Below are 17,647 nucleotides of genomic sequence, written 5' to 3'. Positions count from 1 at the left end.
GTTTCTACTTTTTCTAACCACCCATGATCAAAACCTGCCAGTTACCTATGACACTCTGCAGCCTTCATTGTGTTCCTCTAATACAGTTAGCCTTCAAGTGTGGCCCATATCCCCGACATAAGACCTAGCCACTATAGGATTCCATTACCTTTTTGTATCAATTAGAGTTGTTTTTATTTTAAATCCTGAACAAGAGAAACAAGCTCTGGTTATTTTAGTGCCCCTCCACTGAAGGCAAAACAGTGAAGGAGCATGGGATTATCAGAAGGCTACAAGGCCATCACAGAGAATAAACGAAGAGCTGAACATGAGATCTCAGGGTGGACAGGGATAGGGTGATGGCATGGTCTCAGCCTGGACAGGGTCGCATGGTCCAGACATGGTCACTGCAGCTCACACCAGTGTCCAATGCTGTTTCCAGAGAAGGGAAATAGATGTGGGCTGGACAGCTCCCCACCCCACCTCCAGTGATGGCTTCCACACTTGATAGGGTGTGAGGAACTCTGAAATCAATTCCCCTCACCAGTCTGGCCCCATCTGCTAAACAGATTAACCAGTTTGAAAGTTTGGATCCAATCATTTGAACTAATGTGATAAACTACTGAGTGTTTACCATGCACCAAGCACAGTATAAAATCTGGGCTGTTACCCTAAGCCAGGGGTAGTCAACCTTTTTATACCTACCGCCCACTTTTGTATCTCTGTTAGTAAAATTTTCTAACCGCCCACCGGTTCCACAGTAATGGTGATTTATAAAGTAGGGAAGTAACTATAAAATTTATAAAGCAGAGTTACAGCAAGTTAAAGCATATAATAATAATTACTTAGCAAGTACTTTATGTTGGATTTTCGCTAAGTTTGGCAGAATAAATCTTTATAAAACAACTTACTATAGTTAAATCTATCTTTTTATTTATACTTTGGTTGCTCCGCTACCGCCCACCATGAAAGCTGGAACGCCCACTAGTAGGTGGTAAGGACCAGGTTGACTACCAGTGCCCTAAGCCAATGATAAAGTTTTCAGTAGTTTGTTCTCTGCTGGCATTTATTTGCTAGGCCATGTCCTTTATCTGCATCAGGGAGATTCTGACCTCACTCTACCTCTTCTAATTGTCTCCTGACCTCCCTCTCTTCCCTACCTGTGCTCCATATCCTCACCATGTGAAGACCACCTGCCATTCTCTGCTGTGTCCTCCTAATCTTCCTGCTCCTGGGCCTCTCTCTATGCCACTGCCTGAGCTAGAACGGTCTCTTCCAGGACAACCCTCCCACAGAGCTTCCCCTGGTGGCCCACCCGAAGTCAGTGCTCCCTCCCCTGGCCTCTTATAGGTGACACTGTCTTTCCTGTTGTGTTCCCATACTTTTCTTGCCTGCCAGACTGTAAGCCCCTGAGGGCAGGGATCCCTCGGGACCCACTGCAGCATGGCCAGTGAATAGGGAATATTCACCTTATTCCTTGTGAAACAAGGTAAAAGTGAAAAGTAGATTAAAACGATAGCCAGAGAGCACTGGCCCCTTCCCAGCATGGTTTTGGCTGAGGCATGTAGCAGCAACTGAGGAGGAAATGTTCCCCAAATCACAATGGCAGAGCCCCAGGTTTGCCCCCCTTTCTGCTCCCAACACTTCCTGGTCTGTCCCAGGTCAGCGTCTATCTCCCGATCTGGGTGTCAGTACCCTTGTGAACTTGAATTTTGTTCTTATACCATAAATTATGTCTGCTGCCTTGGCTGGGCCTCATTCTGGGATACTGAGTCCACACCATTTGACTCTTGCACCCTCTCCCTTTTGTGCCCAAGCCTAATCCATGAGTCCATGCCCAGGGCCCTGCTCCAGTTCAGCGGTGAGCAATGAGCCCACAGGGGGTTGGGGAAGCGGTCCCATACCCTCTATAGCCCTGGGGGCTTCCCTGTATGGCAGCAAAAAGCAGAACAGTTCATAATGATGACAAGGGGATGGCACGATGGCCTTTCCAGTACCCAAATCACAAAACTGGCAGCCATCTAGGCTCTTCCCTCTCCCTGGCCTTGACAGCCTGTCAGTTCCAGCTCTGCAATATCTTTGTTATCCATCTCTCTTTCTCTCTAATTCCACAGTCACCGCCTTGAGCTGGGCTCATTATTACTCAATTGGATCTGAATGCCCTCTTAAACTGTCTCTTGCCTCTGGTCTCACCTCCTCTGATCCATCCTCTGCTCAGCTGCTCAAGGGACCTTTAACATGCATATCTGGTCCCTGCTTAATCCCTTGCTACCCAATCACATTCTGGATAATGCTGAAACTCGGTGTGGCACCCATGGCTTCTTACAATATAATCTGGTCCTGACCTGTTTCACAAGCTTCATCACTTACTTTCCCACCTCCTCCCCGTGTCTGCTCTGTTAAACTGCTTTCCACCCTATTCTAATTTCCTTGGACTGAATTTTAGGGCCAGCCCTAAAATCAAATATAAGACTAACCAGGTGGTGGCGCAGTGGATAGAGCATCAGACTGAGCTGCAGAGGACCCAGGTTCAAAACCCCAAGGTCGCCGGCTGGAGTGCGGGCTCATAGACATGACCCCATGGTTGCTGGCTTGAAGCCCAAGGTCGCTGGCTTAAGTAAGGGGTCACTTGCTCTGCTGTAGCCCCCCCTCGTCAAGGCACGTATGAGAAAACAATCAATGAACAACTAAAGGAGCTGCAACAAAGAATTGATGCTTCTTATCTCTCTCCCTTCCTATCTGTCCCTATCTGTCCCTCTCTCTATCTTCCTGTCTCTGTCACAAAAAAATAAAATAAAATATTCTAACAAAGAAGGCAACATTGTTTAGCTTTCCAGTTCATTCTTCACTAAAAAAGAAAACAAGTTGCCACTGCTATCAAGTTCCTTAAGACAACAGGAGGATGACAGCAAGATCCCAAAATAACTAGAAAGGCGAGAAGCTGGCCAGGCTCTCGGAAGGCAGAATAGACCGGTGGTGGCCCAGAGAACCACAGCAGGGACGAGGGGGCAAGAGTCTTGCTGCTCAAGGGTAGGTATTTACTTGAGAATTTCACTGGGTACATAACATAACCAAGACTGGAGAAACCCTTTCCCACCTCATGTAATAGAGTTTCCTCCAGAAGTTATAAGCCAAGCAGCCCATCTTCCCTTCTTTATTGAGCTATAGGCAGACTACCACGGTCATGAGCAGATAATTGCAAATCAGGGTAGTGATCTATGAAGTTAAAGAAGACCTGAGCCAGGCGTGGGTGCTGATTAATGAAAAATTTTAACCAAGTTCATCCAGCATCTATTTCACCATGTGTATAATTGTTACTGGAAATTAGATCCAAATGGTAGGCAGTTTATAGACAAAACTTATTTTGTTTCTCCCTTAGTCATTGCTTTAGAATCCACTAGAAGGACGGGTCGAACATGCTTTGTCCATGTCTCCTCCAAAGCTCATGCATAGGGAAACATTTCTCATGCACACAAGATACATGCACTCAAACAGCAAAGGGCAAGGGGCATTTCTGGCCTTGAACTGAGGTTCCCTGTGCTTGCATCTGGGGCACCTCTGTAACGGAAAAAGCTTGGCATTTACAAGCTCTATGACCTTGAATAGCCCTCCAGTCTCCTATGGAACGAGGATAACCCAATACTCATCCATGGGGTGCCATGAAGATAAACTAAAGAGACATATGAGGACTACATCAGACACATTAGGAAGAGGAAGCTTCTCATTACAGAGGCAGGAAATAGGATTCACATGTGCTCACCGTGTGTAGAGATACCACTGTCCCTGACTTATTCCTATACCTATTCCTGCGAGAGCAGGCCAAGTGAAGCCACTATCTGTCTGAGTGCATCCAGCCCTGCACAGCATAGAACCAGCGACATAGTGGGGCCGGTGTTCCAGCTCACTCAAGCCTGGGCTGGGCAGTCCAAGAAGCCCAACCATCTATGAGCAAGTCATGCACAGCACTCCAGCTGACCTGCACCAGGGACCCTCCCACAAAGTCAGGACTTGTTGACTCTCTTTACTATATATGTTTAAAAACCAGCAAAGAGGTTAATTTGCTTCAATAATTTCTGAAGAACTGAAGTATTTATCTGGTACACTTTGGCTGATGGCTGTTTGTATAGGCCACGGTACTACATGGTGATCTGCGAGTGTGTATGCCAAAAGCACTGGGCTCCTGGGAGTTGGAGCAGAGAGGCTGCCGGGAGGCTCAGGCAAGGAGGGACCTGCGTCCAGGGGAACAAGTAGATCCTGAGGCATCAAAGCCAATGAACAGAGCTAGAATCCAGTCAGGCCAGAAGAACTAACAAGCACTTCATGCCCAGAGGTTAGAATAAAGCCAGATGCAGACATCTGGAGGTATAAGCTCTAGAATAAAAACAGTAAAGCTTCATCTCACAGGCCTCCAGCTCATGTGAATTCTCTCTCCTGCCTGTGCTGGCCTCATTAAGTCAATAAAATAAAAATTTATGTGTAAAACAAAATGCAGCCAAAATGAAATTATGAAAGCTCACTTCCATAAGCAATGTTCCAGAAGCAGTGTGATGTGGCAGAGAATGCTGGTCCTTCTTGCAACATGGTCATTCCCTTTCTCCTTGTTAACAGATTCAGATTTTGTTCAGCTTCATGGGCTGTGGACATGAATCCACGTGGGAACCACAGCACCTCATCCACCATAGCAGTCAATCACCTTTGCCATGATTGGTCAGGAGTGAGCATGTGATCCAGTACTAGCCAATGAGATGTAAGAGAAAATGACTGGTGGCCTTTTGGAAAGATTTCCTCACCTGACAAAAGAGCAATGGTGAGAAGGCCCTTTTTCTGCCCCTTCCTTCTTTGGACACTGAGATGTATGGGTGTGACACTTTGGACTGCCACAACGCTCCTATCTCCACAAAGCAAGGCCTAAGAACTGCAGAGATAAAGGGCAACCTAAAGACTTGATCTACTGAAGTCACGGCATTAACCTGGTACTACTTCTCTCCAGCCTTTATTACATGAGCTGCTAAAGTATCTTTATTGCTGCAGCTACTGCTGGCCAGGTATTCGGTTACCTGTGGTCCAGAGCATCCAAACAGGTAAACCTCAGGAGGCCGCCGTGCTTGCCTTCCCCTGATAGTGTGTGCACTTCCCTGGACCAAGTGTGAGTCCAAAGTGTAAAGTTGGGTACTTTCTGCATTCTGTGGTCCCTCAAGTCCAGGCAGCTACATCATCTGGGGTGCAGTTGAAGAGGCGGTTCCTGCGCTTGAGGAAACCCCACTGTGTGGGATCTAGGAAGGGTTAGCTACTGAACTCCCATGTGGAACTGTACTGAGAGTTTTGTGGGGAAAATTTTGAACAAACATGACTGTTGGTTGACACTGTGAGCTCAGAGCCCAATATTAGAGGAAACTGCTCTGAGCCCCTAACACACCCCTTTCAGCTGCATTCACTACCCCCTCAGGCACTGCAGGGGCCTTCTTGAGGGCAGCTCTGTATTTGGTGGAACTGTCTTCACAACCAGTGCTCCCCAGAAGGACATCCTCCTTGCTCTGGCTCAACCCAGGCAGAGACAGCTGTGCCTTTCCTGCTTCAGTGCTGCCTGCCGGCCTAATGTGCCTACTGCCCAACACAGCCTGGTGTCTCAAGGAAGCCGAACACGTCAGCACAGTCATCTCCACGCCTTTGCTCCTGCTGGTCCCTCTGCTTAGAATGCCCTTTCTACTCATTTCTGCCTATTAAACTTTGCGCCTCTGGCACTCAGCTTATATTAGGCCATCATAAAAGGTCTGAACAACAATAAAAACAAGTATCTTGGTTAAAAAACAGGCAAAGAACTTGAATAGAAATTTCTCCAAAGAAGATATACAGACGGCCTAAGTATTCAATACATAAAAAGATGCTCAATATCACTAATTGTTAGGGAAATGCAAATCAAAATGACACTATAAAAAACACAGAAAACAACTGTTGGAAAAGGATGTAGAGAAAATGAAGCCCTCACGCACTGCTGGTGGGAATGTAAAATAATACAGAGGTTATGGAAAATGATACAGAGGTATGGCAGTTCTTCAGAAAATTAAAAATAGAATTATCACATGACCTAGTAATTCAACTTCTGGGTATATATGTAAAAGTATTGAAGGTAGGGTCTTAAAAAGATACTTGTACACCCATATACATAGTAGCATTATTTACAATAGCTAAAATGTAGAAGCAATCCAAGTGTCTAAACAAAATGTATATATATATATATAATGGACTAATATTTAGTCCTCAAAAAGAAGGATATTCTGACATATGCTACATCATGGATGAACCTTGAGGGCATTATGCTAAATTAAATAAGCCAGTCAGAAAAAGGCAAATACTGTACTCTATGGTTCCATTTATATAAGGTTCCTAGAACAATCATATTCATAGAGATGGAAGCTTGAATGGTGGTTGCCAGGGGCTGGATGAGGAGGGAATGGGGAGTGATTGTACTGTGTGTGGGTATAGTTTTGGTGTTACAGGATGAAAGAGTTTTAGAGATGGTTGTGTAACAGTGTGAATGTACTTAATGCTACTAAACTATATACTTAAAAATGGTTAAGACAGAAAATTTTATGTTATGTGTATTTTATCACAATTAAAATTTTAAAATAAAGCTCTCCTTTGGTAAGCCTTCTCTGATGCTAGGCTCCAACTACACTCTACTGCTCGTCAACCTCTGCCTTGACTCCTTGGTTCCTGTTTTCTCAGGAGTGTTTTCTGAGATTTACCCAGTTGCCTAAACCAAGAGAACCACAGAGAAATAGAACCAGAGCCCTGACTGAACCAATACATCACTTTTTAAACATTAAGCCAGTTTGAGTTAGTGTCCCATGACTTGCAACCAGAATCAACCTAACTGATAATTCACTTGATCTGAAACACTAGAACACTAAGAATAAAGTAAAAATGCTAAAAGTTTCCACGGAATAGGAAAAGCAAAGTTCATAGACAAAGGAATAAAAATAAAAGTAGCATCTGATCTCTCATCTACAGCATTAGACACAAAGACAACGAGCAGTTCCTGCAACCTTTCCAAGAGAAGACGACTATGAATCTGGGATTCTCTCTCTAGTGAGACCAACATGTAAGAATGAGATAGAGCCCTGACCGGTTGGCTCAGCGGTAGAGCATTGGCTTAGTGTGCGGAGGACCCGGGTTCGATTCCCGGCCAGGGCACACAGGAGAAGCGCCCATTTGCTTCTCCACCCCTCCGCCGCGCTTTCCTCTCTGTCTCTCTCTTCCCCTCCTGCAGCCAAGGCTCCATTGGAGCAAAGATGGCCCAGGCGCTGGGGATGGCTCCTTGGCCTCTGCCTCAGGTGCTAGAGTGGCTCTGGTCGCAACATGGCGACACCCAGGATGGGCAGAGCATCGCCCCCTGGTGGGCAGAGCATCGCCCCACGGTGGGCGTGCTGGGTGGATCCCGGTCGGGTGCATGCTGGAGTCTGTCTGACTGTTTCTCCCTGTTTCCAGCTTCAGAAAAACGAAAAAAAAAAGAAAAAAAGAATGAGATAGAATATATTTTTAGATGTAAATGAACTCTAAGTTGACCTCTGAGGCACTCTTTCTTAAAAAGTTCTTTGAGGATGTGTTCCAGAAAACCAGTGGCAAAAACCCCCCAACAAAGCAGAAGACAAGGGATACAAACTAGGATGAGAGGTTTACAGGCTGCAGAGTAACGGCTCAGGGCAGAACAGGAAAAGATGGACCTCTAAGAAAAAGGTGAATGCTGAGAGGCTGGGTAAACTGAAGTTACATGAAAACTCTGCTTTCAACTATAACACTAACACACACACACACACACACACACACACACGGTCAAAAATAGTGCAAATTAAAATGTGACTTAATTTTAAGCCCTTGATGGAATATGAAAAAAGAAAATTTATTTGACCTTAATATTAGGAATTTACCTTTGAGTGGTCCAGGGCTACTTGACCCTGGAGTGAACCTTTATGTGATCAAAATGACTTAGATGCTCTTTAATGATGTTCTACTTTTATAGTTAATCTAGTAAAAGGCAGAGAATGCTTACCTGTGAAGACAGAATAATAATACAAAAAAATAATCGTAACATATGAATACCTCTACCATGAGGGAAGTGGTTGGAGACTGTGTAGATGGGGAGAGGCATCAATATTTTCCTCTTCCTCATGAAGAGTTGACATAGTGATTGCAGTTTATAAACAAAAAAGAAAGCTGGTGGTGAGTAATAGATATGGGGAGAATAGCACATTAAAGATAGGGAATTAATTTTTCTCGCATAAAATGAGTTGGGAAGGTAGGCAGTTCAGGGAGAGTGCAGCAGTTCTGATATCATCAATATTCAAGCACCTCTCTAGATTTGTTCTTCTTTTTTTCTGTCATTCTTATAACATGGCTTTAATCTACCCTCAATGATGCCTCATGGTCACATGATGGCTGCTGCAGCTCTAGCCATTGTATTTGTGTTCCAGATAAGGAGGAGAAAGAGGGGAGAAGGGCAAGAGAGTCTCACCTGCTGAATCAATCCCCTTATAGAGTGCTTTCCTGAAGCCCCACCCAACAACTTCTGCTTAGATTTCAGCGGCCAGAACACAGTGACATGATTGTCTCTATCACAAGGACAACTAAGAATTGAAGTTTTTTTAGATGACACACTGCTGCTTTCAACAAAAGTGGGTTTGTTTCTGAGAAGAAGGGGGAATGGATATTAAGCAATTTACCATCTGTAATTCAAGAGATAGAAGTATATCATTTAAAGTAAAAAAGGTAACTAATAAAATAATAAAAATAATAGAACCATCAAAAATGAGAGGAAGGAGAAAGAGTAGAGTGCAGAATATAAATGAGTTAAATCAGTACTTTCTAATCAGAATCAATGATTATCTTATCAGAATACAATTTAAAGTTGTGCATTTAACCGCCAAAATAATAAGACTAAAGAGGCTACTTCTGGGAGGTAGGCAAGGGGATAGGAATGGAGCTGTAACTTTTTTATTAAACCCCTTTCTGAATTAGTTGAATTTTTTTTTTTTTGCACTTTTCCGAAGCTGGAAACGGGGAGAGACAGTCAGACAGACTCCCGCATGCCCCTGACCGGGATCCACCCGGCACGCCCACCAGGGGGCGATGCTCTGACCACCAGGGGGCGATGCTCTGTCCACCAGGGGGCGATGCTCTGCCCCTCCGGGGTGTCGCTCTGTTGCAACCAGAGCCACTCCAGCGCCTGGGGCAGAGGCCAAGGAGCCATCCCCAGCGCCTGGGCCATCTTTGATCCAATGGAGCCTTGCTGCGGGAGGGGAAGAGAAAGAGAGGAAGGAGAGGGGGAGGGGTGGAGAAGCAGATGGGTGCTTCTCCTGTGTGCCCTGGCCGGGAATCGAACCCGGGACCCCTTGCACGCCAGGCCGACGCTCTACCACTGAGCAAACCGGCCAGGGCCCTAAATTAGTTGAATTTTTAAAAAACCATATGCATGTATTGTTTTGATTACATAAGTAAGTGTTTAGTCTACTGGGAAGCAAAGCATCACTCTATTTCATTTACCCTTGACAATCTGGTTAAGTGGGCATTCTGGTATGTTTTTAACTCCCCTCACTGGCTTAGAAAGTGACAAAAAATAGCCATAGATAGGACTTTCTTTACTTTATTTCAACTGACTTGTTACTATTTTTTTAACTCGAGCCACTCATATTCAAGATCCCTTATGAGAAGACAGGCAGTCATATCACCTCTTCTGTTTCTGGTGGGGCAGGTCCACCTATGCCCCACTCTCTGAAATGAGGAGCCAAAACCTCCTTGTGCTCATTCCTCTGGGCCACTCCCATCTCCCTTCTGTGCAGGGAGTGTGTTCTACACCTGCCTGGTCTGCATTCTCAAATTGCTGTAGTAATGTCTCTATGATATATTAACAGGCAGTGGCCAAGGTGAGTTCTGCTGAAACAGACAGTAGTTTGGGCCATTCTGGACTAAACCCTAGAATGCATACAATAGTGCTGAGTGATGCAGTTTAATTTATGAGCATGCAGGTCTGCTATGAAATTGGGAAATGGAAGTACAAGACATTAGCATTCACATGACAAGGGCAGGGCCATGTCCAAAACTGTGATAGGCCTTTCACAAGGAGGACTGGAGAGTCTGAAGGAGCAGACACACTGACAGTTAAACATGTGTTCACGAACCTCATCCTTGTATTCTGACACCGCCAACCACCTGAGAGGTAGGTATGTGCTTCTCCTGCCCTCTGTCCTTAATGTAGCCCAACACTCTCCACTGTTTCTAACAGTAGAACAGTTGTATCCACATCTAAAATAAATTGCATGGTTTCGATGTGGTTTGATCTGCAGAAGGAAAGGTAGAACAGAGGGCTTCTCAACTTCCTCCTAACTGGAACATGCACACTATTATGCGGCTAAATATTTCCAAATTAAAAAGGGAAGCCAGGCACATTTATAATTTAACTTGTAGCAGTTGTACATGTGGTTCATGCTATGTAGTCTCCAGTTTAAGAAGCTCAGCAGCCAGAGATTTTGTCTGACCTTGACTTTCTAGTCTGTTTTTTAATGCACGGAGTGAAATAATATCTATTTCTGCCTTCCTTATGAATAAAAATACATTCTTCGAAAGAGTTCAAAGGAAATATTAAGTGTGCCCCAGCAGTAAGTTAAAGTATATCGGAAAAAGAGGTTGGGAAATTCCACTGAAGTCAGCTGACTACTGTTCCCTAAAGATATCAGGTTCTAATTCCTGGAACCTATAGATGTTACCTTATTTGGGAAAAGGGTCTTAGCAGATGTGATTCAGTTAAGAATCTTGAGATGAAAAGATTATCCTGGATTTACCCAGAGAGTCCTAAAAGCAATCACGAGTATCCTTATAGAAGGGAGAAAAGGGAAGCTTTTACACACACACACACACACACACACACACACGAAGGCTATGTAATGATGGAAAAGAGAGAAATTTGGTAACGCTGTCCTTGAAGATTGGAGGGATGTGGCCACAAACCAAGGAATGCCAGCAGCTACCAGAAGCTGGAGGAAGCAAGGAACAAATCTTCCTATAGCCTCCGAAGGGAATGCAGCCCTGCTAGTACCTTGATTTGGGCCTAGGGAGACTCATTCTACTTTTCTGGCCTCCAGAACTCTATGAAAATACTTTCTGCTCTTTTAAATGACCACCAAATTTGTGGTAATTTGTTACAACAGCACTAGAAAACAAATATACCTGTAGAGGTGCAGGAGGAGAGGATTTCAGTTTGTACAAAAACCAACCCAAACACTCTACAGTTCTTTCGTGGTATTTGTCAGAATTCAACTCCCTGCCTCCAGCAAGTGGAACATGAGAGGGTTTAAAGGACAGTCAGGCCCATAAAACACAGGTTAAGAGAAGCAGGATGCCACACTACTGGGTCCCTGGGGATAGCTCTGAGCAATGTCCCCTCTTGAAACAGGGGGCTGAGCACATGAAGAAAACATGGCTAGTTCTTCAATCAAACATTTTGATAAGAAACTTGTCACAAATTAACCTCATAGCTTAGAGAGGGCTACATAGATTATGTGTGTGTTGGGAGAGCACATCTTTAAAAAAACGCAGTGTAATTATTAATAAATATGGCCAGATGCCCGCAAGCATGTGGTACTAGGATGTTTTTCTGAAGGTTTATCTGTAATAGTGAAAAGTTTTAGAGACCCAAATGTCTAGTACCAAGAGGGGAATGGTTAAATTCTATATTATACTATGCAGCTATTAAAAAGTAATGCACTGGCCCTGGCCGGTTGGCTCAGCGGTAGAGCGTTGGCCTGGTGTGTCAAGTCCCGGGTTTGATTCCTGGTCAGGGCACACAGGAGAAGTGCCCATCTGCTTCTCCACTCTTCCCCCTCTTTCTTCTCTGTCTCTCTCTTCCCTTCCCACAGCCAAGGCTTCATTGGAGCAAAGTTGGCCTGGGTGCTGAGGATGGCTCCATGGCCTCTGCCTCAGGCGATAGAATGGCTCCGGCCATAACGGAGCTCCACCACAGATGGGCAGAGCATTGCCCCCTGGTGGGCATGCCGGGTGGATCCCGGTCAGGCACATGTTGAAGTCTGTCTGCCTCCCCGCTTCTAATCTTGCAAAAATACAAAAAAAAAGTAATGTACTGCTCATATACTGACATCAGAGGTTATTAATGAGTAAATATTGGGTTAAAAAAGGCAAGTTGGCAAGCAATATTACAGCTATTATCTCATTTTGGTTAAAAACTCTATTTATGGGGATTTGGACGTGTTCAGCTGTTTTCTTATGCCGACTTTTGGAGCAGGCTGCGAGGCATTAGCAGTTTGCTGTTAAGATGTTGCGCATGGTGAGCTGGAACATTAATGGGATCTGTAGCCCTCTGCAAGGGGTGCTTTACAAAGAGCCCAAGAACTGTACCGCCATGGCCATGGCGGGCATTTTGGACAAGTTGGACACTGACATCCTCTGTCTTCAGGAGACCAAAGTGACCAGGGATGTGCTGACAGAACCCCTGGCTATCGTTGAGGGCTATAGCTCCTATTTCAGCTTCAGCCTCAACCAAAAGTGGCTATTCTGGTGTAGCCACCTCCTGTAAGGACAGCGCTACCCCAGTGGCTGCTGAAGAAGGACTGAGTGGCCTACTTGCCACTCAGAATGGGGATGTGGGTTGCTATGGAAACATGGATGAGTTCACTCAAGAGGAGCTTCGGGCTCTGGACAACGAAGGCCGGGCCCTCCTCACACAGCACAAGATCTGTCATGTGATCATTCTGGCTGACCTAAACACGACCCACTGCCCCACTGACCACTGGGATGCAGCCAACCTGGAATGCTTTGAAGAGGACCCAGGACGCAAGTGGATGGATGTCTTGCTCAATAACCTGGATTGCCAGGCTGGGTCCCACGTAGGGGCCTTTGTTGATAGCTACCGCTGTTTCCAGCCAAAGCAGGAGGGAGCCTTTACCTACTAGTCGACAATCACTGGTACACGCTCTCTGAACAATAGCTCCCAGATTGGCTATGTGCTGGGGGACAGGACCCTGGTCATAAACACATTCCAGGCCTCCTTCTTGCTGCCTGAAGTGATGGGCTCTGACCATTGTCCTGTGGGTGCAGTATTGAGTGTGTCTTGTGTGCCAGCAAAACAGTGCCCACCTCTTTGCACCTGCTTCCTCCCCAAGTTTTCAGGCACCTAGCTCAAGATCCTTCACTTTCTAGTTCATCTCAAAGAAAATCCTGTGTTCAAGCAGTCAGCACTGCAGCTCAATGGTCAAACCCAAGAACGCCAAAACAAAGCCCGCGAGCGCTCAACCAGGCCTTGGCCAAGTCAGGCTGGCTCCAGCAAAGGCCAAGAAAACCCTGATGAACTACTTCCAGCCATCCTCCAGCTGTGCCCAGGCGTCTCCTAAGTTGAAAATGCCTAGCCTGGGTGCCCTTGGGACCCCAAAGATTCCAGAAGACGAGATGATGGCCAAAATGGTGGAGGTGCAGGCCAAGGCTTCAGAGGTCAAGGATGAGAAGGAGGTACAGACCTTGTTGTGGAAGTCTGTGCTGCATGGCCCTTGCCCACGCCCCTCTGTGGGACCACAGGGAGCCATGTGTGATGCGAACTGTGAAGAAGCCAGGACCCAACCTGGGCCGTCACTTCTACATGTGTTCCAGGCCTCAGGGTCCTCCCACTGACCCCTCTTCCTGCTGCAACTTCTTCCTCTGGGGAAGGCCCAGCTGAACCAACCCGGACCTAGGGATGTCTGGCATGGTCAACTCTGTACATGATCCGAGGCCAGCACCTTCCTAAGCTGCCAACTCCTCCCCCAAGACTTCCTTCCCCTCCTCTTTCACCTTCCTCAAGGATTCTTCTGTTTCCTCTTTTCCTCTTCTAAGGCCTCTCTTCCTCATCTTCCTGCCTTCCTGCCTAGCTCCTCGTTGGTGAGGAGCCTTAATGCTGCAGCCCAGTCCCCCGCCACACTTCCCACCTTCCTGTAAGAAATACACAGGTGCCCTGGCCAGTTGGCTCAGTGGTAGAGCATCGGCCTGGCGTGCGGGGGTCCTGGGTTCGATTCCCGGCCAGGGCACACAGGAGAAGCGCCCATCTGCTTCTCCACCCCCACCCCCTCTCCTTCCTCTCTGTCTCTCTCTTCCCCTCCCGCAGCCAAGGCTCCATTGGAGCAAAGATGGCCCGGGCGCTGGGGATGGCTCCTTGGCCTCTGCCCCAGGCGCTAGAGTGGCTCTGGTCGCAATAGAGCGACGCCCCCTGGTGGGCAGAGCATCGCCCCCTGGTGGGTGTGCTGGGTGGATCCCAGTCGGGCGCATGCGGGAGTCTGTTTCTCCCTGTTTCCAGCTTCAGAAAAATACAAAAAAAAAAAAAAAAGAAAGAAAAAAAGAAAAAGAAATACACAGGAATCAGTTGCTCCAGGAAATTTTAAAACCTTTCCTTCCTTGTTGGGAAATGTATCTGCCTAAATAAAGTCTGTGTTTTTTTAAAAAAAAACACAAAAAACAAAAAAAAAAAACCCTCTATTTATGTTGTTTGTCCTATACAGAAACAATATATAATTGAAAAAAAACCTTACTGCATGGGTACACATCAAACAGTAAGTTATCATCTCTTAGGGAAGGGGAGACGTTGAGGGCATAGCAGGAGGAGTAGACAGACTCGGACTTCCCTCTTTATACACATATGCTTTTTCCCTAAGTGTGGACTCTTTATGTAGTTTTCAGAAAGAAAAGACACACATGCAATAAAGACGCAATATGAAAACCTTGTCTAGGAAGGTGTTTGGTAAACAGTGGAGACTCTCAAGAACTGTGCCTGACAAAGGACTGTGCAGCAGGTGGTCTTTAGAAAGTGGCTGTGGCCTCCTGAGCTTGCCTGTGAGTCAGCTGATGTTGCAGGGTTAGAGCTGGGCTTTTACACCAAGCTCCCTAATGGTGCTGCCATAGTTTGAAGAAAAAAAAATCAGTCAGCAGCCCAAAGTCCCAGGCAAGTATGTCTTAACTCTCTCACAGGAATGGGGCAAGACTACTCCCCAATCCAGCGGTTTACACCAAAGTCAAGAGAAATCCGTCTTTTGAATACTTTCTCCTAAGAAATTCTACATGGGGATGTTCATAAAGGTGGTTTTGCCCTGGCCCTGGCTGGTTGGCTCAGCGGTGGAGCATCGGCCTGGCGTGCAGGGGACCTGGGTTCGATTCCCGGCCAGGGCACATAGGGGAGGCGCCCATTTGCTTCTCCACCCCCCCTCCTTCCTCTCTGTCTCTCTCTTCCCCTTCCGCAGCCAAGGCTCCATTGGAGCAAGGATGGCCTGAGCGCTGGGGGTGGCTCCTTGGCCTCTGCCCCAGGCGCTGGAGTGGCTCTGGTCGCGTCAGAGTGATGCCCCGGAGGGGCGGAGCATCGCCCCCTGGTGGGCAGAGCGTCGCCTCTGGTGGGCATGCCAGGTGGATCCCGGTCGGGCGCATGTGAGAGTCTGTCTGTCTCTCCCGGTTTCCAGCCTCGGAGAAAAAAAAAAAAAGGTGGTTTTGCCCCCTGGAAGGGTGGTTTTCTCACCAGATGAGCAGACGGTTCCTGTGATCACTACTGAACACGGCCCTCCTTGTGTTGGTGAGCTACCCAGCAGGACAGGAGGCCTTATAACTTGGCAAAGGACCCACTCAGCCTCCCTTCTTGAAGTACACTCCAACTATGCTCCAGCACATAGAAGGCACAGCACTTGAAGCATCACCCAGTTGTTCTGGATTAATAATGTACAGCCAGGCTGATCAACTGTATACCAAAAGAGTGTTATTACAGCTGGGGATATATGCATTGACCTCACACTGTTCCATTCTGAGGCTCTGGAAGATGAATGGGAGTATGTCTTGGGACACGAAAGCAAAGATGAGACCTCTGGACAACAAGAAACTATGAGCACAATTACCTCTTAGATAAAAGCAAGGGTGTGAGTCACTTCCATCTCAAAACACATGTTATATGAATGCATTACTTTGAAGGCGACAGGTCTCTACAAACACTTCTTAAGTGATAGCTCTTAGTGAAATTATTGCTTTATGTGGGATGAAAGAAACCAATCCTCTCTCTCCCCTATATAATTTGAAGTACTTCTTTTTTAATTTAAGTTTCTCCAAGATTTGCTGCAAATCTTTAAAAGTCATGACATTTTATGATTCTTTATTACAAATTTCAGAAAAGACTTTCATCTCCTGTATTTTAAAGAAGTTGTCACAAAAACAAAGATTGGGAGCTGGATTTTCCCTTAAACTGAGGGACTGCTAGGTTTTCTCTTCAAGTATTGAAGCCTTATTGGTTTGGTGCTCTTATTTGCAGAATGTTACCATCTGCTACAGCCCCTACTCTGATTTTATAGTTGAGGAAACTGAGAACCAGAGAGGGGAACTTGCTTATCCAAGGTCACAGAGGAAGGTTCCGCTAGAATCAGAGCTCAGGTGGAGACTTCTATCACACAGTGACACTGCCAAGTAAACCAAGCTCTTTGGTTATGGAGACTTTTAAGTTTTATTCAGGGAATGCATCATGACATACAACTCTCGTCCTCCGGCCTAGTAAGACTGTCACCCAGGGACAAACACAGAAGATTCATTCCTCTTGCGCAGGTAACACATTCAGAGAAACATAAGGTTAGAAGGACTTAGAGTGATTCTCTACTCTGCTTCTTTCCTTGAGGCAGAAGTCACTGATGTCATTTCAGGAGTATTTTTTTATTTTTAAAACCTTTCAGGGAAGATTTCATAATTTCTAATTTCTCTTATAAAAAGGAATAATCTGATTTCTTCTCAACAGTAAGATCCAAGAAATAACCTTAAGAAACCACTATATGGTCTTTTACCTAAAAATATAAAATTTTCCTTATTCCGATACCTCAGAAATAATTTTTTGTATTTGGAGTTTATTTTAAATGTTAGAAAATTAAATTTAATAGGGTGACAGTGATCAATAAGAGTACATAGGTTTCAGGTAAACATTTCTATAGCATTGTAACTGTTGATTATGTTGTACACCCATCACCCAAAGTCAAATCATTTTCCGTCACCTTATATTTGTCCCTCTTCACTCCCTTCCCCCATCTGCTCCTCCACATCCCCCTTCCTTTAGTAACCACTTCACTTTTATCTGTGTCCATGAGTCTCAGTGTCATATCCCACCTATGTGTGAAATCATACAGTTCTTAGCTTTTTCTGACTTACTTATTTCACTACCATGTTCTCAATGTGCATCCATGTTGTTGTGAATGTCACTATGTCATCATTTATTACGGCTGAGTAGTATTCCATTGTATATATGTACCATATCTTCTTTATCCAATCCTCTATCAAGGGACACTTTGGTTGTTTTAAGTCTTGGCCACTGTGAATAATGCTGCGATGAACATGGGGGTGCATGTATCTTTACGTACCAATGATTTCGAGTTTTGGGGGTAGATACCCAGTAGAGGGATTTCTGGGTCATATGGCAATTCTAGTCTTAATTTTCTGAAGAACCATCATAATTTTTTTCCATAATGGTTGTGCTAATTTGCATTTCCACCAGCAGTGAATGAGGGTTCCTTTTTCTCCACAGCCTCTCCAACAATTATTACCTGTCTTGTTGATGATAACCAATCTAACAGGTGTGCGGTAATATCTCACTGTACTTTTGACTTGCATTTCTCAAATAGCTAGTGAA

General features: G+C 45.5%; 1 protein-coding gene and 1 pseudogene across 5 annotated transcripts in view; one reads left to right on the top strand and one right to left on the bottom strand.

The window, feature by feature from the left end:
* NMNAT3 (nicotinamide nucleotide adenylyltransferase 3) overlaps positions 1-17,647 on the bottom strand; it is a 121,924-nt gene that overhangs the window by 70,823 nt on the left and 33,454 nt on the right. The gene's annotated exons all lie outside the window — the stretch shown is intronic.
* On the top strand, positions 12,302-13,696 carry LOC136314452 (DNA-(apurinic or apyrimidinic site) endonuclease 2 pseudogene; annotated as a pseudogene).

This window comes from Saccopteryx bilineata, chromosome 10, assembly GCF_036850765.1.
Source record: "Saccopteryx bilineata isolate mSacBil1 chromosome 10, mSacBil1_pri_phased_curated, whole genome shotgun sequence".
In the NCBI taxonomy this organism is placed as follows: Eukaryota; Metazoa; Chordata; class Mammalia; order Chiroptera; family Emballonuridae; genus Saccopteryx; species Saccopteryx bilineata.
Note: the sequence above shows the minus strand (reverse complement) of the source record. Positions and strands in the feature narration are given on the sequence as shown.